We start from the raw sequence: 16,896 nt of genomic DNA, 5'->3' as shown, positions 1-16,896 counted from the left end.
GACACATTTACTTACTAAATGTAAGATAGCAACCATAATGATAAGTGTGTTCATTAATTATTAGGGGTGATCCGTACGGACCAGGCCCCCCGGTTTCGCACGCATGTGATTCGCGGAGTTTAACCATCATAGAGTGAAAGTTTATCATTTGGACGTGTTTTTTCTTGCCAATTCAAGATTTAAGAGGTGAAAATCGGGACTCGTTCGCTGTTATCTGTGCACAAATCCACACGTAGAGAGAGAGAGAGAGAGAGAGAGAGAGAGAGAGAGAGAGAGAGAGAGAGATGCTCTCTCATACAATCCAATACTGTAATTAATAATGTCAATATCCTTTTGTTCTTTCACAATTACAGTAATGTCATCCGCATACGCAGTCAGTTTAACAGAATGAAGATCATCACCAAGCCTTAAACCAGAGAGTTATTTTCTTAATAGACATAAAAGTGGTTCCACTGCTAAAGCATAAAGCTGACCTGACAGTGGACACCCCTGCCTAATACCCTTCTGTATTCTTACTGGTTGACTTAAACCACCACCAATCTTTAAAATAGAAGATACATTCATATACAAGAGTTTGATCCATGAAATAAAAACATTTCCAAACCCAAACGCATGCATTGTATCAAACAGAAAGTCATGGTCAACTCTGTCAAACGCTTTTTCCTGATCCAGGAGCAAAAAACCTACATCCACTTCATAAAGTTTAGAGTAGTCCACAATATCTCTGATCAGAAAAATATTGTCATGTATTGTTCTTTCTGGAATACAATAGGACTGGTCTTGATGTATTATATCACCCAAAACAGATTTCATTCTATTGGCCAATAACTTAGCTATTAGCTTATAATCAGATGTTAAAATTGATACAGGCCTCGAATTTTTTAGGAAACTCAAGTCTCCTTTCTTAGGTATCAGTGCCAACACTGCCCGCTGACAACTTTTGGGAAGTAGTTTATCTTTAAAACATTCTTGAACCACCTCATAAAAGTCTCTTCCGATGATCTTCCAAAAGGCTTTATAAAAGTCCACTGGCAGTCCATCAATTCCAGGTGCTCGACCAGCGTTCATCTGGATTACTGCATCAGTTAACTCCTTAAAATAAACCGCACTGTCCAGAGTCCGACTCTGCTCTTTAGTGATGGTAGGAAGCTGCTGTAATAATTGTGAACTGCATCCAGTATCAGTGTCCTCCTTTTTATACAGTTCTGAATAGAAATCCACTGCAATCTTTCGCATTTTTCTTGAATCAAAAGTCTTTAGTCCATCTGGTGTTGTTAAACAGTGCATTTCATTTTGTTTCTTAAAGACCTTTTCTAAATTAAAAAAATACGCAGTGGGGGCATCCATGTCATGTATAGACATAAACCGCGACCTTATTAGGGCACCTTTAGCCCGAACTTGCAATAAAGTTTCAAGATCATGCTTCTTTCCAGATAACTTTCCATCTAATGATGAATCTGAATGTTGAATCATTTCAGATGTAATCTGGAAGATCTCTTGCTCTATTTCAGATATTTGTTGTTTAATTTTTCGAGTAGACAAGAAAGTAAATTGCTGACAGAAAACTTTTATTTGGGTCTTTCCTATTTCCCACCACTGTATCAAACTTTCAAAATCATCCTTTTGGGAAACCCACTCACTCCAAAACACTTCAAATTTTTCACAGAAATCTTTTTCTTTTAACAACGCTACATTAAACTTCCAGTAAGGACTTTTACATTTTTGATTTGTCAAGGCAATATTCACTGTAATAAAATGATGGTCTGATACACAACATGGAAAAATGTTACACTCCATTAATCTATTATTTTCTGCACGCTTGACATAGAGCCGGTCAAGTCTAGCTGCACTAATCCTCCCTTGTGAAACTCTTGTCCATGTATATTGTTTTACCACATTATTCTTTTCTCTCCACACATCTATAAAATCATGTTGAACAATAATACTTTTTAAGAAAGAAGCTGATACAGAATCTGGTTCCTCATTATTTCTGTCTAAAAGAAAATTAAGAGTACAGTTCCAATCACCACCGACAACTATAAATTCATCCAGGGTAAAACTTTTTAAAATATCTCCCAACTTTCTGAATAACAAAGTTCTTTCTGTGCCTCTATTTGGAGCATAAATATTTATGAAAACAAATACTTGACTAAGAATTTCAGCTTTCACAATCAAAAGACGTCCTTTCTCCAATTCTATTTTTGATCAAATATTAACATCAAGATTAGTAGAGAATAGGATAGCTACTCCAGCACTGATATTTGTGCCGTGGCTTAAAATTTTTTCCCTTCCCACCACAAATTCAACTCAGATTCATTATTGGAGTCACTATGCGTTTCTTGTAAAAATATTACATTATTGTCTTTAAGCCAGAAATTCAGATAGTAAAGCTCTTTTTCCTCCATCCCTCAACCCATTAACATTTAAAGATCCCACTCTTAGAATCTGCATTATAGGGGAGAGAAAAGGGAAACAGAAAAAGAAAAAGCAGAAAAACAACAAAGTAAATATAAATCCCATACCCATGTGCTTTTTATTTTTTTTCGTTTTTACATTTTTGCCTGATCCTTTTGAGCTTTACGTGCAGCCGTCATAAATTTTTTCAGCCTAAATCTCTTTTGTTTCGAAATCACATCGTAACCAACAGTCTTCTGGGCAATCATTACCGATTTAACAAATTTGTTACCATCAGCGAAGTATTTTAAAACATCAACTTTTTTCCCTTTGGTTTGATCCAGAAATTCGTTCCACAGAATAAACGTCATTCGCCGACTGACTGTAATCAAACTCAGACACCTCCGAGCCGCTATCGCCTTCCTCCATCTGAGCCTCATCGCTATCCTCGTCTACTATCAAAGCAGACTGCAAACCACTACCACGTTCATCCTCAACAGAATGATTCTTTTACAGAATCAACTACATCTTTCGGAACATTTGTGCCTCCTTTGTTTTCACCATCTTGTTTAGATAAATTAAAAGCACTCACCTCTGATTTTGAACTCTGTTCTGAAGCGCTTTGCTCAGTTGAGGATTTAACCTGGGTTATTTCGCTAGGTTGAGGTATTCCACTGGTAGAAACAGGTGCCTCTATATCCTCATCTTGAGTTTCCTGCCTCTTTTGTTTTTTAGCTGGAATCGTTGTTTCTTTTACATTTTTAAGTCTTTTTTCCCTATCATGATTTTCGGTATTGTCAGTTCGATCTACGTGCTCTTCACTATTTCCGTCCTTCACTTCATTCTCCGTCTGTTGTTTATGCGGGCAAGTAAATCTCTTATGCCCCAAATCACCGCAATCAAAACAACGCATACTATCTGTTGTTGCGAATATAATGTACGAGCTATCTCCATGTTGAATGCAAAAAGAGATTTCCAAAGTCTTAGAGGGCCCATTTAAAAACATGAAAACATGTCTTCGAAAAGACAACACATGTTTCAATGCAGCATTTTTGCATCCAAGTGGAACTACTTTGATGGAACTAGTAAACTTACCAAATCGACTAAGTTCTTTGCTAATTTCTTCGTTAGAAATGAAAGGAGGCACGTTTGAGATCGTCACTTTAGTAGCAGGTGCGCGCAACGGCGTTACCTGCACGAAAGTATCGGACACAACAATTCCGTTTTCAACGAGCCTGTTCACTAGATTTTCCTCTTTCAGGAAAACCACGACGGCCTTGTTCATTCTAGAGGCCGAGACTATTTTCCCATGTCCTACAATTTCTCCCATTGCTAGTAGAACATCTTCTACCGTAAACACTTGATCCGAAGCAACTCTACATCCATTCTTGATTGAGAAACAGGCGTTCCCTCACCCGAGGGAGACGCCATAGTTCTCTAAATCAACAAACGGACTTTAACGTTTCTGTTAAAGATATAAAAAGTGATAATGAAAAAGAAAAAAACACCCACCATAAAGAAAGAAAAACGGGAAAATTGAAACGAATTCAAGCGCACCGCTCTCACACCCCACGCCACACTCTCACTTCCCAGCATGCAACACACACGAGAGATGTCAGGTGATTTTCAGACAACGATTGATTCCTCTTTCTCGTTTACTTGAGCTTGAACGGACACCAGGGTGACCACCATCAAACGAATCAAATGTGGGACGATTATAAGTTTGTGTGGGACAATGTGGGACATGTTACCAACGCTAAAACATAACCTGAAACTGTTATATAATGTCTATCTAACTTAATAAATAACAAATGTATTCTGCCTTTTAGCTGATAAAAATTATTTGTTCTTTGGTCCCTTCCAGAAAACACCACATCACAATGTAGCATACATGTCTTTATTTTACATGTCATTTAAATTCAACATCACTGAGCCCAAAGGCATCATGCAGATAACTATTTTTGAAACAGGTCTGACCAAATCCAACTAAAATTCAACAAAATAAACAATGAATAAATAAAATATAAAACAACATGAAATTACATTGACAGTCTTATATGTTAAGAATATATTAAACCAAAAACGTTCATATTTTTAGACAACAACAATTAAAAAATATAGCTGCAAGCAGCAATCACCGGGGCCAAGCGCAAGCAAGACGACAAGACGTGCCAAAGTGGCTGGGAGTGTGAGACCCACTGCAGCAAGGAGCAATTAAAGACATTTGAAGATGAATTTTGGCAAAATGGTTGAAAAATCACATACAATAACTAAAAATATGATTATCACTTTCGACCAATAGGTGGCGCAGTTACGAAACTGATGTGATGTGGTCAGAGTGAAGTGACAATGACACATACAAAGTTTGGTGTCAATATGTCAAGGCATTGCAGATATAAAGCCTGAATAGTCATTTTGGCATCATGCCTCAACTTTGCCACTGCGGTATACGAAAACGGTTTTGTTTATCGACACGAAATCCATAACTATTACTCGGCACGGTCTGGAGATGACACGATCCAATTTTGGTGAAAATCGGACGTTCGGTCTAGGAGGAGTTCGAAAAAGTAGGTTATAAAAGAAAATAAAGATGGCGGACAGGAAGTTTGACTGACTATGGCAAAATTGGTATCTATGTTTTCAGCATAACCCAAGCAATCTATTGAGATCAGTGTCATTACTATAGGCAAATTTATTCAAAAGTTATTAGCATTTTTGGAAATTTCATTATAACTTTTGACCAAAAGGTGGCGCTGTCTCATAAATTTTTGAGTACCTTTAGGGCGTTGTACTGATGACCCATACTGAGTTTCGTAACGATACGTTCATGCGTTCATAAAATACAGCATTTTAGCACATAATTCAAAATGGCCGACAGCCAAAATGGCCGATATGGGAAAATTGGATATCAGTCAACTCAGTATGACGCCCTGAATCTAACGAGGCCACTTTTGTGATTTTTGGACAAACCGTTCAGAAGTTATAAGCAAAAACATAAATTCTTCATATCTCCGGACCAGTAGGTGGCGCAGCGCCGAAACGCAGCATGTCGCCTCAGGTCATGCTTGTGATGACATGTACCAAATTTGGTCTGAATCCGATAAAGCGTTGTGGAGATACGGCCTTACGTCTGTTTTCGCAAGCGCTACGTAAAATTTATTTGCGCGGTATTCGAGAACGGTAATTCGAATCAACTTGAATTCCATAACTTTTTGTCGTCAAGGTCTGGAGATGATCTGGTTAATTTTTCGTGAAATTCGGAGCAACGGCCTAGGAGGAGTTCGAAAAAGTAGGTTTTTCGGAAAATTCAAAATGGCGGGAAAACTATTATGACGGAAAATGACGTCATATGGTGCAGTCGAATCGTCGTGAGCTCAGGAATCAGAGGAAAAAAGAATTTTGTTTCTAGCCCTTGTGGTTCAAAAGTTATTAGCATAAACATGAGTGAAACTTTGGACAGCTGGTGGCGCTAGAGGGAATGAGTTGGAGACTCCAAATTTGCTATGGTGATAGTTCAGATTATCCTCTATCACTGTGCCAATTTTCATAAGTTTCCCGCAAACGGTTCTATAGGCTGCCATAGACGCCCAGTCGGAAGAAGAAAAAGAAAAAGAAAAAGAAAAAGAAGAATAAGAACGGGAACAGATACAATAGGTGCCCGCACCTTCAGTGCTTGGCCCCTAATAATAATAAATATAGCTGCAAGCAGCCATTACGGGGCCAAGCGCAAGCAAGACGACAAGACATGCCAAAGTGGCTGGGAGTGTGAGACCAACTGTAGCAAGGATCAATTGAAGACATTTAAAGATGAATTTTGGCAAAATGGTTGAAAAATCACATACAATAACTAAAAATATGATTATCACCTTCGACCAATAGGTGGCGCAGTTACGAAACTGATGTGATGTGGTCAGAGTGAAGTGACAATGACACATACAAAGTTTGGTGTCAATATGTCGAGGCATTGCATATATAAAGCCTGAATAGTCATTTTGGCATCATGCCTCAATTTTGCCACTGCGGTATACAAAAACGGTTTCGTCTATCGACACGAAATCCATAACTTTTACTCGGCACCGTCTGGAGATGACACGATCCGATTTTGGTGAAAATCGGACGTTCGGTCTAGGAGGAGTTCGAAAAAGTAGGTTTTAAAAGAAAATAAAGATGGCGGACAGGAAGTTTGACTGACTACACCAAAATTGGTATCTATGTTTTCAGCATAACCCAAGGAATCTATTGAGATCAGTGTCATTACTATAGGCAAATTTATTCAAAAGTTATTAGCATTTTTGGAAATTTCATTATAACTTTTGACCAAAAGGTGGCGCTGTCTCATAATCTTTTGAGTACCTTTAGGGCGTTGTACTGATGACCCATACTGAGTTTCGTAACGATACGTTCATGCATTCATAAAATACAGCATTTTAGCACATAATTCAAAATGGCCGACAGCCAAAATGGCCGATATGGACAAATTGGATATCAGTCAACTCAAAATGACGCCCTGAATCTATCGAGACCACTTTTATGATTTTTGGACAAACCGTTCAGAAGCCGTTCAGCAAAAATAGCCTTTTTTCATATCTCCGGACCAGTAGGTGGCGCTGCGCCGAAACGGAGCATGTAGCCTCAGGTCACGCTTGTGATGACATGTAGGAAGTTTGGTTTGAATACGATTAAGCGTTGCGGAGATACAGCCTTACGTCTGTTTTCGCAAGCGCTACGTAAAATTTGTTTGTGGGTTTTTTCGAAAATTGCTAAGCGAATCAACTTGAATTCCATAACTTTTTGTCGGCATGGTCTGTAGATGATCTGATTAAATTTTCATGGAAATTGGAGCAACGGCCTAGGAGGAGTTCGAAAAAGTAGCTTTTTCGGAAAATTCAAAATGGCGGAAAACTTTTCATGGCGCAAAATGACGTCATTGGGTGCAATCGAATCGTCACGAGGTCAGGAATCAGAGGAAAAAATAATTTTGTTTCTAGCCCTTGTGGTTCAAAAGTTATTAGAATAAACATGAGTGAAACTTTGGACAGTTGGTGGCGCTAGAGGGAATGACTTAGACACACCAAAATTGGTGTATTTAATGTTGGGACTGTCCTCTATCCGAATGTCAAACCATTACAACTTTCCCGCGATCGGTTCTATGGGCTGCCATAGACTCCCAGAGCGGAAGAAGAAGAAGAATTATTTTTGGTACGGGAACAGATACAATAGGTGCCCGCACCTTCAGTGCTTGGCCCCTAATTAAAATTAACCTAATTATCCATTTGTTTTCTGACAGGGAACACATGGAACAAATCAGCGGTCCACATTTTGATTGACAGCCTACACAACCTACTAGTGACCGCGTTTACTCCTTTCTTCTCAACCATTGGATAGGATTTAAAAAACGGCTGTTGTATTTGTACTTCTGACGAAGCGCTGTTAAATATAGGTGGAAAGCTATGCCGCAAAAAGAATAAATTGCTTACAATGCTTTCTTAAAAAGGCAGAAGAATGCATGAACGTTTTCTTAATATGATAATTAAAAACCAACAGACTGATGAAAATGCGGGACATTTTCTCAATATGCGACGTGCGGGACAAGGGGTGAAAATGCTGTGCGGTACAATGCAAAGCGGGACGGGTGGTCACCCTAACGGACACATACACACAAAATTATGTCAAAATATTTTGTATATAGTATTCGCTCGATTATGTCAAAAGTGAACAATTGAGAATGAAACCGGATGTGTGTCAATATATTCGGTCCGTGCAGTCGGTCTTAAAGTGACTGCTGCCTAATAGTCCTGCTGTTGTCGGTGTCATTAATGTTAATAAAATAAAATAAAACATCATCATCTACCATGTTCGAGAGAAAAGAAGATAGTGAGGAGAGCAGTCAGGAGGAAAGTGATGACGATAGCTTGTAGGATAAGTGTGCCGCGTAAAGTGTGAGTACCGAGCTGCATCTCCAGGTGCTCTCTTAAGAACCACACTGAAAACATTATGTGCATCCCTGTCCATACTGCAGATTTATGATTTGACAAAAGACAAAATCATATTTTTTAATCCACACCAATAATTATCTGTGTCCCTTTGACCTTTTGATTCTTTCCATTCAACACTGGAAAAAACTTTTTCTATAACATTTCTATTCAGTCAGGCCATTAAAATGAGGGCTATGTTTTTGCTTTTTATTACGTTTGTGTCAAAAATGCAGTACACTTTCAGGGGTTGGGTTATCTGGCTGCATGTCTCTTCCTTTCCACACTTGAGACATTATAGATGGCACTCACTCAGTGAAAAGCACAAACCACATCTTGTAGTTTCAGATGTGCCAGAGCTGAAAAGAGCACCCTATAATTTATGGATCAGCATGAATGTAACTGCCATTCCTTTTCAAGTTAACATTGGGCAATCTAATCCAGTCTCTTTATCCAACTGGTCTTGATTCAGTAATTAACCATCATCAAAGTTTCTAACTGAGCAGCCACTTAACCAATAAAGTGGTTTTATAATAAATACACTTCATTACAGTTTCTCACCTTTACAAGCAACATTTTTTATTGTAGTTGTTATTTTTACAATTGAACTTTACAATGCATAATGTTACATTTGTGAACACTGTAGTTTTAAAATAATCACCAAAGGCTTTTAAAACAAGAGGTTTGACAATAATCTCAGAAATATTTATGAATCGCTTATAGTTAAAACGTCTAAAAAAAACTGTAAAATGGTAGATTTTACCATCCTACCACATTTTACAGTGTTTTCTATTTGAAATCGCAAGGTGAAATGCGATACAGCGGCTGCAATGGTGTGCACACACCCAAACCAGTCCACTCATTTACATATTTTCTGGCTTTAAAGGCACTTAGTGAGGAAACACTACTGCATGTCAGTATCACTCATTGAAGCGAAGATGACTTGTTTACATCCCCTGCGATACGAAAGTGATAAGGGAGAGAAAAGTGAGGGAAAGAGAAAAGAGAAAAAGATGAAACTGTAAATCCTTATCAGGAGGGGAAGGCAAAGGAAGAAGACGAGCAAAGGGGCCCTTAGATCAAAGCGTAACAAAATGTGCCGAGTGTTGACTCCAGGTACTGGGACGGGTCCGACTCACCTCGCTGTCACTTCCATCCCTTTCATCACCCAGGGCCTCGCAAAACAGGATATAAATAAGTCATGCTTAATATTGTCACCCCGATAATGGAGAGGGAAAGGCCCCAGAATCAGAAAGGTGTCACGTTAAAAGCAAAGTGTTTGAAAGGAGCGATTCTGACTTTTTCCTTTTCCCCTCGACAAGATTTTATTTTTCAAAGTGGCACTAAAAGCTTGAAAGACTAATGTTGCTGTAGTGTTGAGGGATAAGACTCTATATTGCTGAATACACTCGGAGGATATACTATGCTTCAAGAAACAAATATTTCTAAGCAGAGGCACAGAATCGAATTTCAGCGCTTGAAAACATTGCACATTTGATAGGTGTAGCTCTATAAATCAGCAAAAAAAAAAACTGTTTCTTGCAGGAAGAGGCTGTTCCCCATGTTGTGATTCTGCAAACTCAGTATAGATTCTTATAACCTTATCCTATTCTCATATTCTGATAAACTGGAATATTCCACTCTCCATTTGCATTCTCGTTTCTTTCCCATGCATTTAGATTTGCAGTGCGCTACCATTCAAAAGTCTGGGGTCAGGACGTTTTTGAAAGAAGTCTATTATGCTCACCAGGGGTGCATTTAAAGTAAAAATATTATTACAATTTAAACTTTTCTATTTTAATATATAATGGTGAAATATTTATTTATTCCTGTGATGGCAAAGCTGAATTTTCAGCATCATTACTCCAGTCTTCAGTGTCGCATGATCCTTCAGAAATCATTCTAATATGCTGATTTGGTGCTTAAGAAATATTTTTTTATTATCAGTGTTGAAAAGTGAAAATTCTGCCATCATTTACTCACATGTCATTGCAAACCTGTTTGACTGTATTTATTCTATATGGAATAGAAAAGAAGATACTGTTTTGGCTATATTATGAAAATCAATTGAGTACAAAAATTATCTGTGACAACCAATGAGGTTTTATGTTATTTGACGTTTGAACTGAAGTTAATATCAAAATATTTTATGTATTCTGTTTTTACATACACTATGTTCATGAATTTTTTATTAATTTTGAGAGTGAATAAAGGCTTAAATTTTCATCTGTTTATCTACATAAGTGATCATATCACTTCAGAAGACTCAAACTATACCAGCTGAGGCGTATGAATTAATTTCAGGGAAACTTAAACCACAGACTTTCACAATGCAGACAAAAACAGCTGAAACATTCTTCAAAGTATATTCTTTTATGCTCCGCAGAAGAAAGTAAACCGATTATGGAATAACATTAGGGTAATTGCTGTAAAGTAAATGATGACAGAATTTATATTCTTAGGTGAACCATCCCGTTTCGGTCTAGGATAAATATACAAATGGAAGAGGTTTGGGTTTTTTCCTTGCCGTCCACAAGGCATATATGCACGAGGTTGACGGTGGCCGACTGTACTGTACATTAAAGATCCATCTCTCTACGGACATGCGGTAATGCGGCCCACAAAGTGCTTCGCCTCATCCACTCACACAATGTACTTGTCTGTCTCCCTCTCTCTCTTCAGCAATCTACCCCAAACAATCTCCATTCCATCTACAACTCATAGCCAGAAATGACTTAAGTCAGAGGAAGAATCCATTTACAATGTGTGCTTTGGAGCAGCTCCCTGACAATGCATGGCAGATTAGAGTGACATCTGTGATGAATCTTTCATAAACACTTTCTCCAGCACCGAGGCTTCTCTGAGTTCCCTGCGCCGTAGTGAGTGCCTGTTCAGATGTCATCTCGACGGGTCCTCAGACTGAGGGGAGAGTGACACGGAACCTGCTGAGTGGGGCATTAAAATTAATCCAGAAGTCACACACACAGCTGCAGCGTGGAGGCAAGCCAACCCCCCCCCCACCCCCCAGACCCACCCCAAAAGGCACCGCGACATGTGTCCACCGCCTTCAGATTCAGAGTCAATTTCATGTCCTCATCAATTCTTCACTGTGATTCTCCGCATTTGTTTCATTTGCATAACTTTTGTCTGTCTGTTTTCCCCGCTTTGAGTCGGAACACAGTTTTCCTTTCTTTGACATCCTCTTTAAGAATGCGGCTTCAAATTTAATGCGAGCAAAAGAAATATATAAATATATCAAAGGTTGACATGACGTTCCTCCGCATTATTCTCTTTGAAACGCGCTTCTGTTCCTGCATTAAGGATACTGAGAGATAAGTGACAAGAGGGCACGGGCGCACGCGGAGACACAGGTTACCTCACGCATACATGCCACATCCAATTCCAATCTATCCCCTGCCAAAAGTCTTGTCTGCGACAAAGCCGGCATGCAGAAGTGATACCAGCTAACAGAACAATGCAGCCAATACTAGCAACTTGCCTTTGATTCCATTTGACACTTTATTTCAACAGCATTAATATCTACAATGGATCTCCTACAATGAAAGAAAAAGTTTTAGCCGCAATGTTTCAATACTTTGATGCGGCAAAAAACACTTTCTCTCATGAAACATGTAACTAAAGCGTACAAACACACATAGTTCTGGTCCCAAAGACGTATTCGCTTTTACATCTTTTATTGTATTTGAATTCTTTATGGCAATATTGTTATAATTCAAGTCATAAATCATTTTAATTTATCATTCTTTTGTCTACAGTGTGCTCATTACATTTGCCTGTACATGGCTTTACATGTGCACTGTTGGTTTGGAACGTTCTCTTTAATTTATAGATACATCACAGCTGCTCTCAAGTGCGCAAATGCCGCTGACAGGTTGATAAATGATACAATAATTGCTAAAATGGTTTTAATGACACGTCGGAATCAAACACTTCCAAATTTAGCATATGACAACAAACCAAAAATAAGGTGGAACATTTCTAAAACACCTGGTGAAAGCCCTCACTAAATGTTTAATTGACTTATTTTATTGTAAAAAGTCTACTAGGGTTTCCACTCACTCGCATACAGCCCAGTTGAGTGCGGCTGATACTGATGGATTTTCTGCATACTTGCTGCTTTTCCCACTTCCAGTGCATTGTCCATTTTTTGGGGGGGTTGGGGTACAGATTCTGAAGGGAGTTGATGCAAATGATGTCTAGTATTAAATATTGATCCCACTCCATTTCAACTGAAGGTAGACCTCATACTCGCAAACAGACGCTTGTCTCTTTAAATCAGCAGAACTGTCGCTTTTGTGGCTGTCTGTTTACAAAATAAGAGACTGAAAATGAGACCTGGTCCCATAAGACGACCTCCTTGTTTAAATATGAATAATAAATACATATTAGATAAATAATTCTGCATTCTAAATTATTGAGAAGAGGAAGGATTTATGGATTTGTGAAACTCACAACACTGAAACTAGGGATAATGTCAAGCAAGAAGTGTCACTGGTAAGGCAGATACACTTTGCGAGGAGGGGAAAATGAAACATTTAAGAGAATCAAAGGTTGTCTGTAAACTTTCGACATGACCTCAGGAACAAAATCAAGGCCTGGTTTTACAGACAGGAATTAAGCCATGATTAGGCCTTAGTTTAATTAGGACATTTAATTAGCTTTTTTTTTTTCTTTTAAAAACAATACTGATGTGCGTCTTCAGACAAAACAATGGCACAGATATATTTAAAGATATGTCAGTGCAAGTTAAAACAGCTCAAATATGCATTTTAGTCTGGGACTAGACTTAACCCTTGTCTGTGAAAACGGGGACAAGTGACTTCAGCATGGATTTGTGACTAATATACAATTATGAAGACAACATTGCATTTAATGCACACAAAAAAAGAAACAGCTCATTCAGATGAGCGAGATTTAAAAGAATATCCCACGTTAAGATCACTCGACATCATTTGTGGCATAATGTCGATTACCACAAAATAAGTTTGACTGGTCAAAAATAAAATTCTGGGCTACAGTTAGGCACTTATAATTTCAATACACTGTTAAAAATAAAGGTTCCAAAAAGGTGATTCTAGCGATCCCATAGAGGAACAATTTTGGACTTTTAGTAAACAATTCTTTTTAAAAAAATACTAATGAACCCTTTTTCATGCAGAACATTTTGTGCAATAAAAAGGTTAGAGGTGAAAGGTTCTTCATGAACCATAGATGCCAATAAAGAGTTATTTTTAAGATATGTAAACAGCATGCCTAGTAATGGGGAGGGTTGGAGAAAGACCTGGCAACCTAACCTGGAAAAGTCTTCAGCAAGAAAATGAATGGACAATCTCTCGCCTATGGCAAGATGGCCCATAGAATTACCAAAAGTCGGATATGACTTAAATGATTAATGAAGGAATGAAACAGTATGCAAACTTACTAACCTTATATTAAGTTATATTTTACAACTTGTATGACAATGTATTGCCATAAACAGTTTTAAAGTTTAGACAAGGTTTAACAAAACAATGAATGTAATTCTCCTCCATTGTAAGTGCCTCATCATGACCACCTTTTCTTTTCTTTTTTTAAAGAAATAAGAGACAAGTAAAAAAAAAAAAATTTGGTTATCAACATTATGCCACACATGCTGTTGGTTGAGCTTAACTTGGATTGAACCTAAATATTCCTTTGAATAGAGGTCAGGAGAAAGAAAGTTCTGTACATAGACCACAGTATTTTAACAGAGCAAAAATGGACTTTTAACTCAGGTTTCACTTTCACATCACCTATAATGTTATAGAAGGGTCAAAAGCCGGTCTAATGCACACCTTTCTGATTGCAATGTTGCTGCAAGTTCAAGGCAAACCTTGTTAACTCAAACAACACAAAAATGTGCTGATGGTCTATGTGCTAAATTGGCTTTGTTGCCATTATAGCCCTTTCCAAAGAAGAAATGCCTTACAACCCCATCTAATGAACGGGGTGGTTCACTCCCCTGAGCAAGAGAGCAAAAGGTGACGAGACTCATCCCTAATAACATCATTTAGAATTCACCTTCTCAAAATAGACTAATGCCTTCTTGCCTTGAGGGCCCTTCATACCTTAACAGAAAACTCTCTTTCGTTCAGGTTCCATTAGGCTAGAACACCATGCTCTATTAGTGCAACGTGTGCAGCAGAGAGAGAAAAGAACGAAAGAGGGGTAGGGGGAAGGTGTGCGTGTTAGATATAAGAGAGAATGTGTGTGCTACCTGAGGTGATCCTACTTTTTGTTTTTAAACAGAGCAACGTCACTGTGCTTGACAGCTTGTTAATGTCACCACGTTGTTCCTGAAAATCCCATGGTGCTTTGCATTAGCACTCTGCTTGCCTCACACCCCCGGGCGGCCTCACTAAAGTAGCACCATAAACACACTGCCCAGGAGCATTACTCATACACACACATGATGCACACACATAAAAACTCAGCAGGATGCAGTGCTGAAGAGAGTGACTGCTTTAGAATGATTGGTAAATAACACAAGAACACAGGAACATGCATTGGAAACACATTACACACATATCCTGTTACTTGAGAGAAACTCTCTCTCTTCCATTTAATCGACAAGGAAGCTCCAAGAAAAACATTACACTGATTTACACTGATGCTGTGTATAGCAGTGGAAAAACATTTGCAAACAAGTTACAACTACCATTCAAAAGTTTAGGGTTGGTAAATTTGTTTAATGGTTTAGAAAGAGGTTTCTATGCTCACCAAGGCTGCAAAAAAAAACACAAAAACACAAAAAAACTTTTCTTAATATTACTAATCTTGTAAACAGTTGTGCTGCTTAACATTTTTGTGGAAACCGTGATACTTTTTTCAGGATCCTTTGATGAATAAACAGTTAAAACAATAAACAGAAAGAACAGCATCAAATTGAAATACAAATCTTTTAGAATACTATCAATGTATTTATTGTCACTTTTTTAATACATTTAATGAATCCTTGCTGAATAAGTGTGTGTGTGTGTGTGTGTGTGTGTGTGTGTGTGTGTGTGTGTGTGTGTGTGTGTGTGTGTGTGTGTGTGTGTGTAGTTACGAATTAACCATTATTATATATATATATATATATATATATATTAATATTTTCTGTCAAATCTGCTTGTGAATTCCTTTAAAAAGCCCTTTATTTCTTTTTTGATAGCCTGTAATGAAAAGTATTTTGCACAATCCAAAAGGTACTTTTGCTGTTAATATAATATACATCTTTTCTCATCGCCTCAGGATGCTTTGCCCTGTCCAGCCTATTTAATCCAGTGTCTCTAGAGAGTATCATGATTCACTGCATGGCTTTAGGCAACAAAAGCTTTTTACTTACAGTTTATCAACAACTCAACTCAGAGAGCAGAACTTGGGAGACCAATTGATGAGCTCTGCTAAATATTAACTACATGAATACAACATTGCGCTTGCTGAATATCATCATAACACACGTCTAACTATCCATAAAACACCAATTATTCACAGTCTCATTGACTGAATCAGCTGTCAGTCAGTACAGAAAGATTGGTCCAGGAATATATTCACACACATTCTGCTGTGCATTGTTATTTCTCTGATCTAAATTCAATATATGAATATTAGAGTGATTTAAGCTTGATTAATTTAAGTGTTAGTTCTCTATTTATGCATTTGACAGACACATTTTTACAAAGCAACTAAGATACACATTTTATCAGGTCTTGCATTACCTGGAAATCAAAATCATTACCTTGGTGTTATAGCACCCTGTTTGAGCTTCTGGGAATCAACACTTAAAACAGGTTGAATATAATAAGTGTGATAACTTAAAAAATAACATATACCACTCTAAAAGTAAAAGCCATGGCAGGGCATCTGTGCAAAGTTTGGGTGCCCTGGAGATGACTTCAAAAGCAATGAAATGTGTGATATACTGTGCAGCCCTGCCCTCTAGTGTTCTACTGTGGACTCACAGCTGGACATATCAAATTAAGGTTTGGTAAATTTAACCGACCTAAAGGATTCATAAAGGATTATTAATAATTATCCATATATTATTATTATTATTTCAAATATAAACAATCCATACTTTACCGTTAAAAAGTTAGGGGTCTGTAAGATTTTTTTTATGTTTTTGAAAAAAGTCTCTTTCATGGCTGTCAAAATACAATAAACAGTAATATGATAAAATATTATTACAATTTAAAAAATGTATTCCTGTGATTCCTGTCATTTATTCAGTGTCACATGATCCTTCAGAAATCATTCTAACATGCTGATTTGGTGCTCAAGAAAAATGTCTTATTAAATTATCAATGTTAAAAACAATATTGTGCTGCTTAATATTTTTGGTAGAAACATACATTGAATGTTGAATTTTTTTTTATTTGAAATAGCTTTTTTTTTGTAGCGATTTAAAACTCTTTACTGTCAGTTTTGATCAATGTAATGCATCCTTTCTGAATAAAAGTATATATTTTTTCCTGACCCCAAACATTTAAATGTTCTTACAACGGTATAA

The 16,896-nt window shown here is 37.6% G+C and overlaps 1 long non-coding RNA gene across 1 annotated transcript in view; it reads left to right on the top strand.

Moving 5' to 3' along the window:
* The window catches only part of LOC307000399, a 34,632-nt gene extending 22,113 nt beyond the window's left edge, over positions 1–12,519 (top strand). The window contains exon 4 of the long non-coding RNA XR_013798030.1: positions 11,049–12,519. This is a non-coding gene — a long non-coding RNA (uncharacterized lncRNA). The remainder of the gene's footprint in view (positions 1–11,048) is intronic.
* Positions 12,520–16,896: the final 4,377 nt, after the last annotated feature.

The sequence above is a fragment of the Phoxinus phoxinus genome, assembly GCF_949152265.1.
Source record: "Phoxinus phoxinus genome assembly, chromosome: 6".
Taxonomy (NCBI): domain Eukaryota; kingdom Metazoa; phylum Chordata; class Actinopteri; order Cypriniformes; family Leuciscidae; genus Phoxinus; species Phoxinus phoxinus.
The sequence above is the reverse complement of the archived record's forward strand: the minus strand, read 5'-3'. Positions and strand labels throughout refer to the sequence as shown.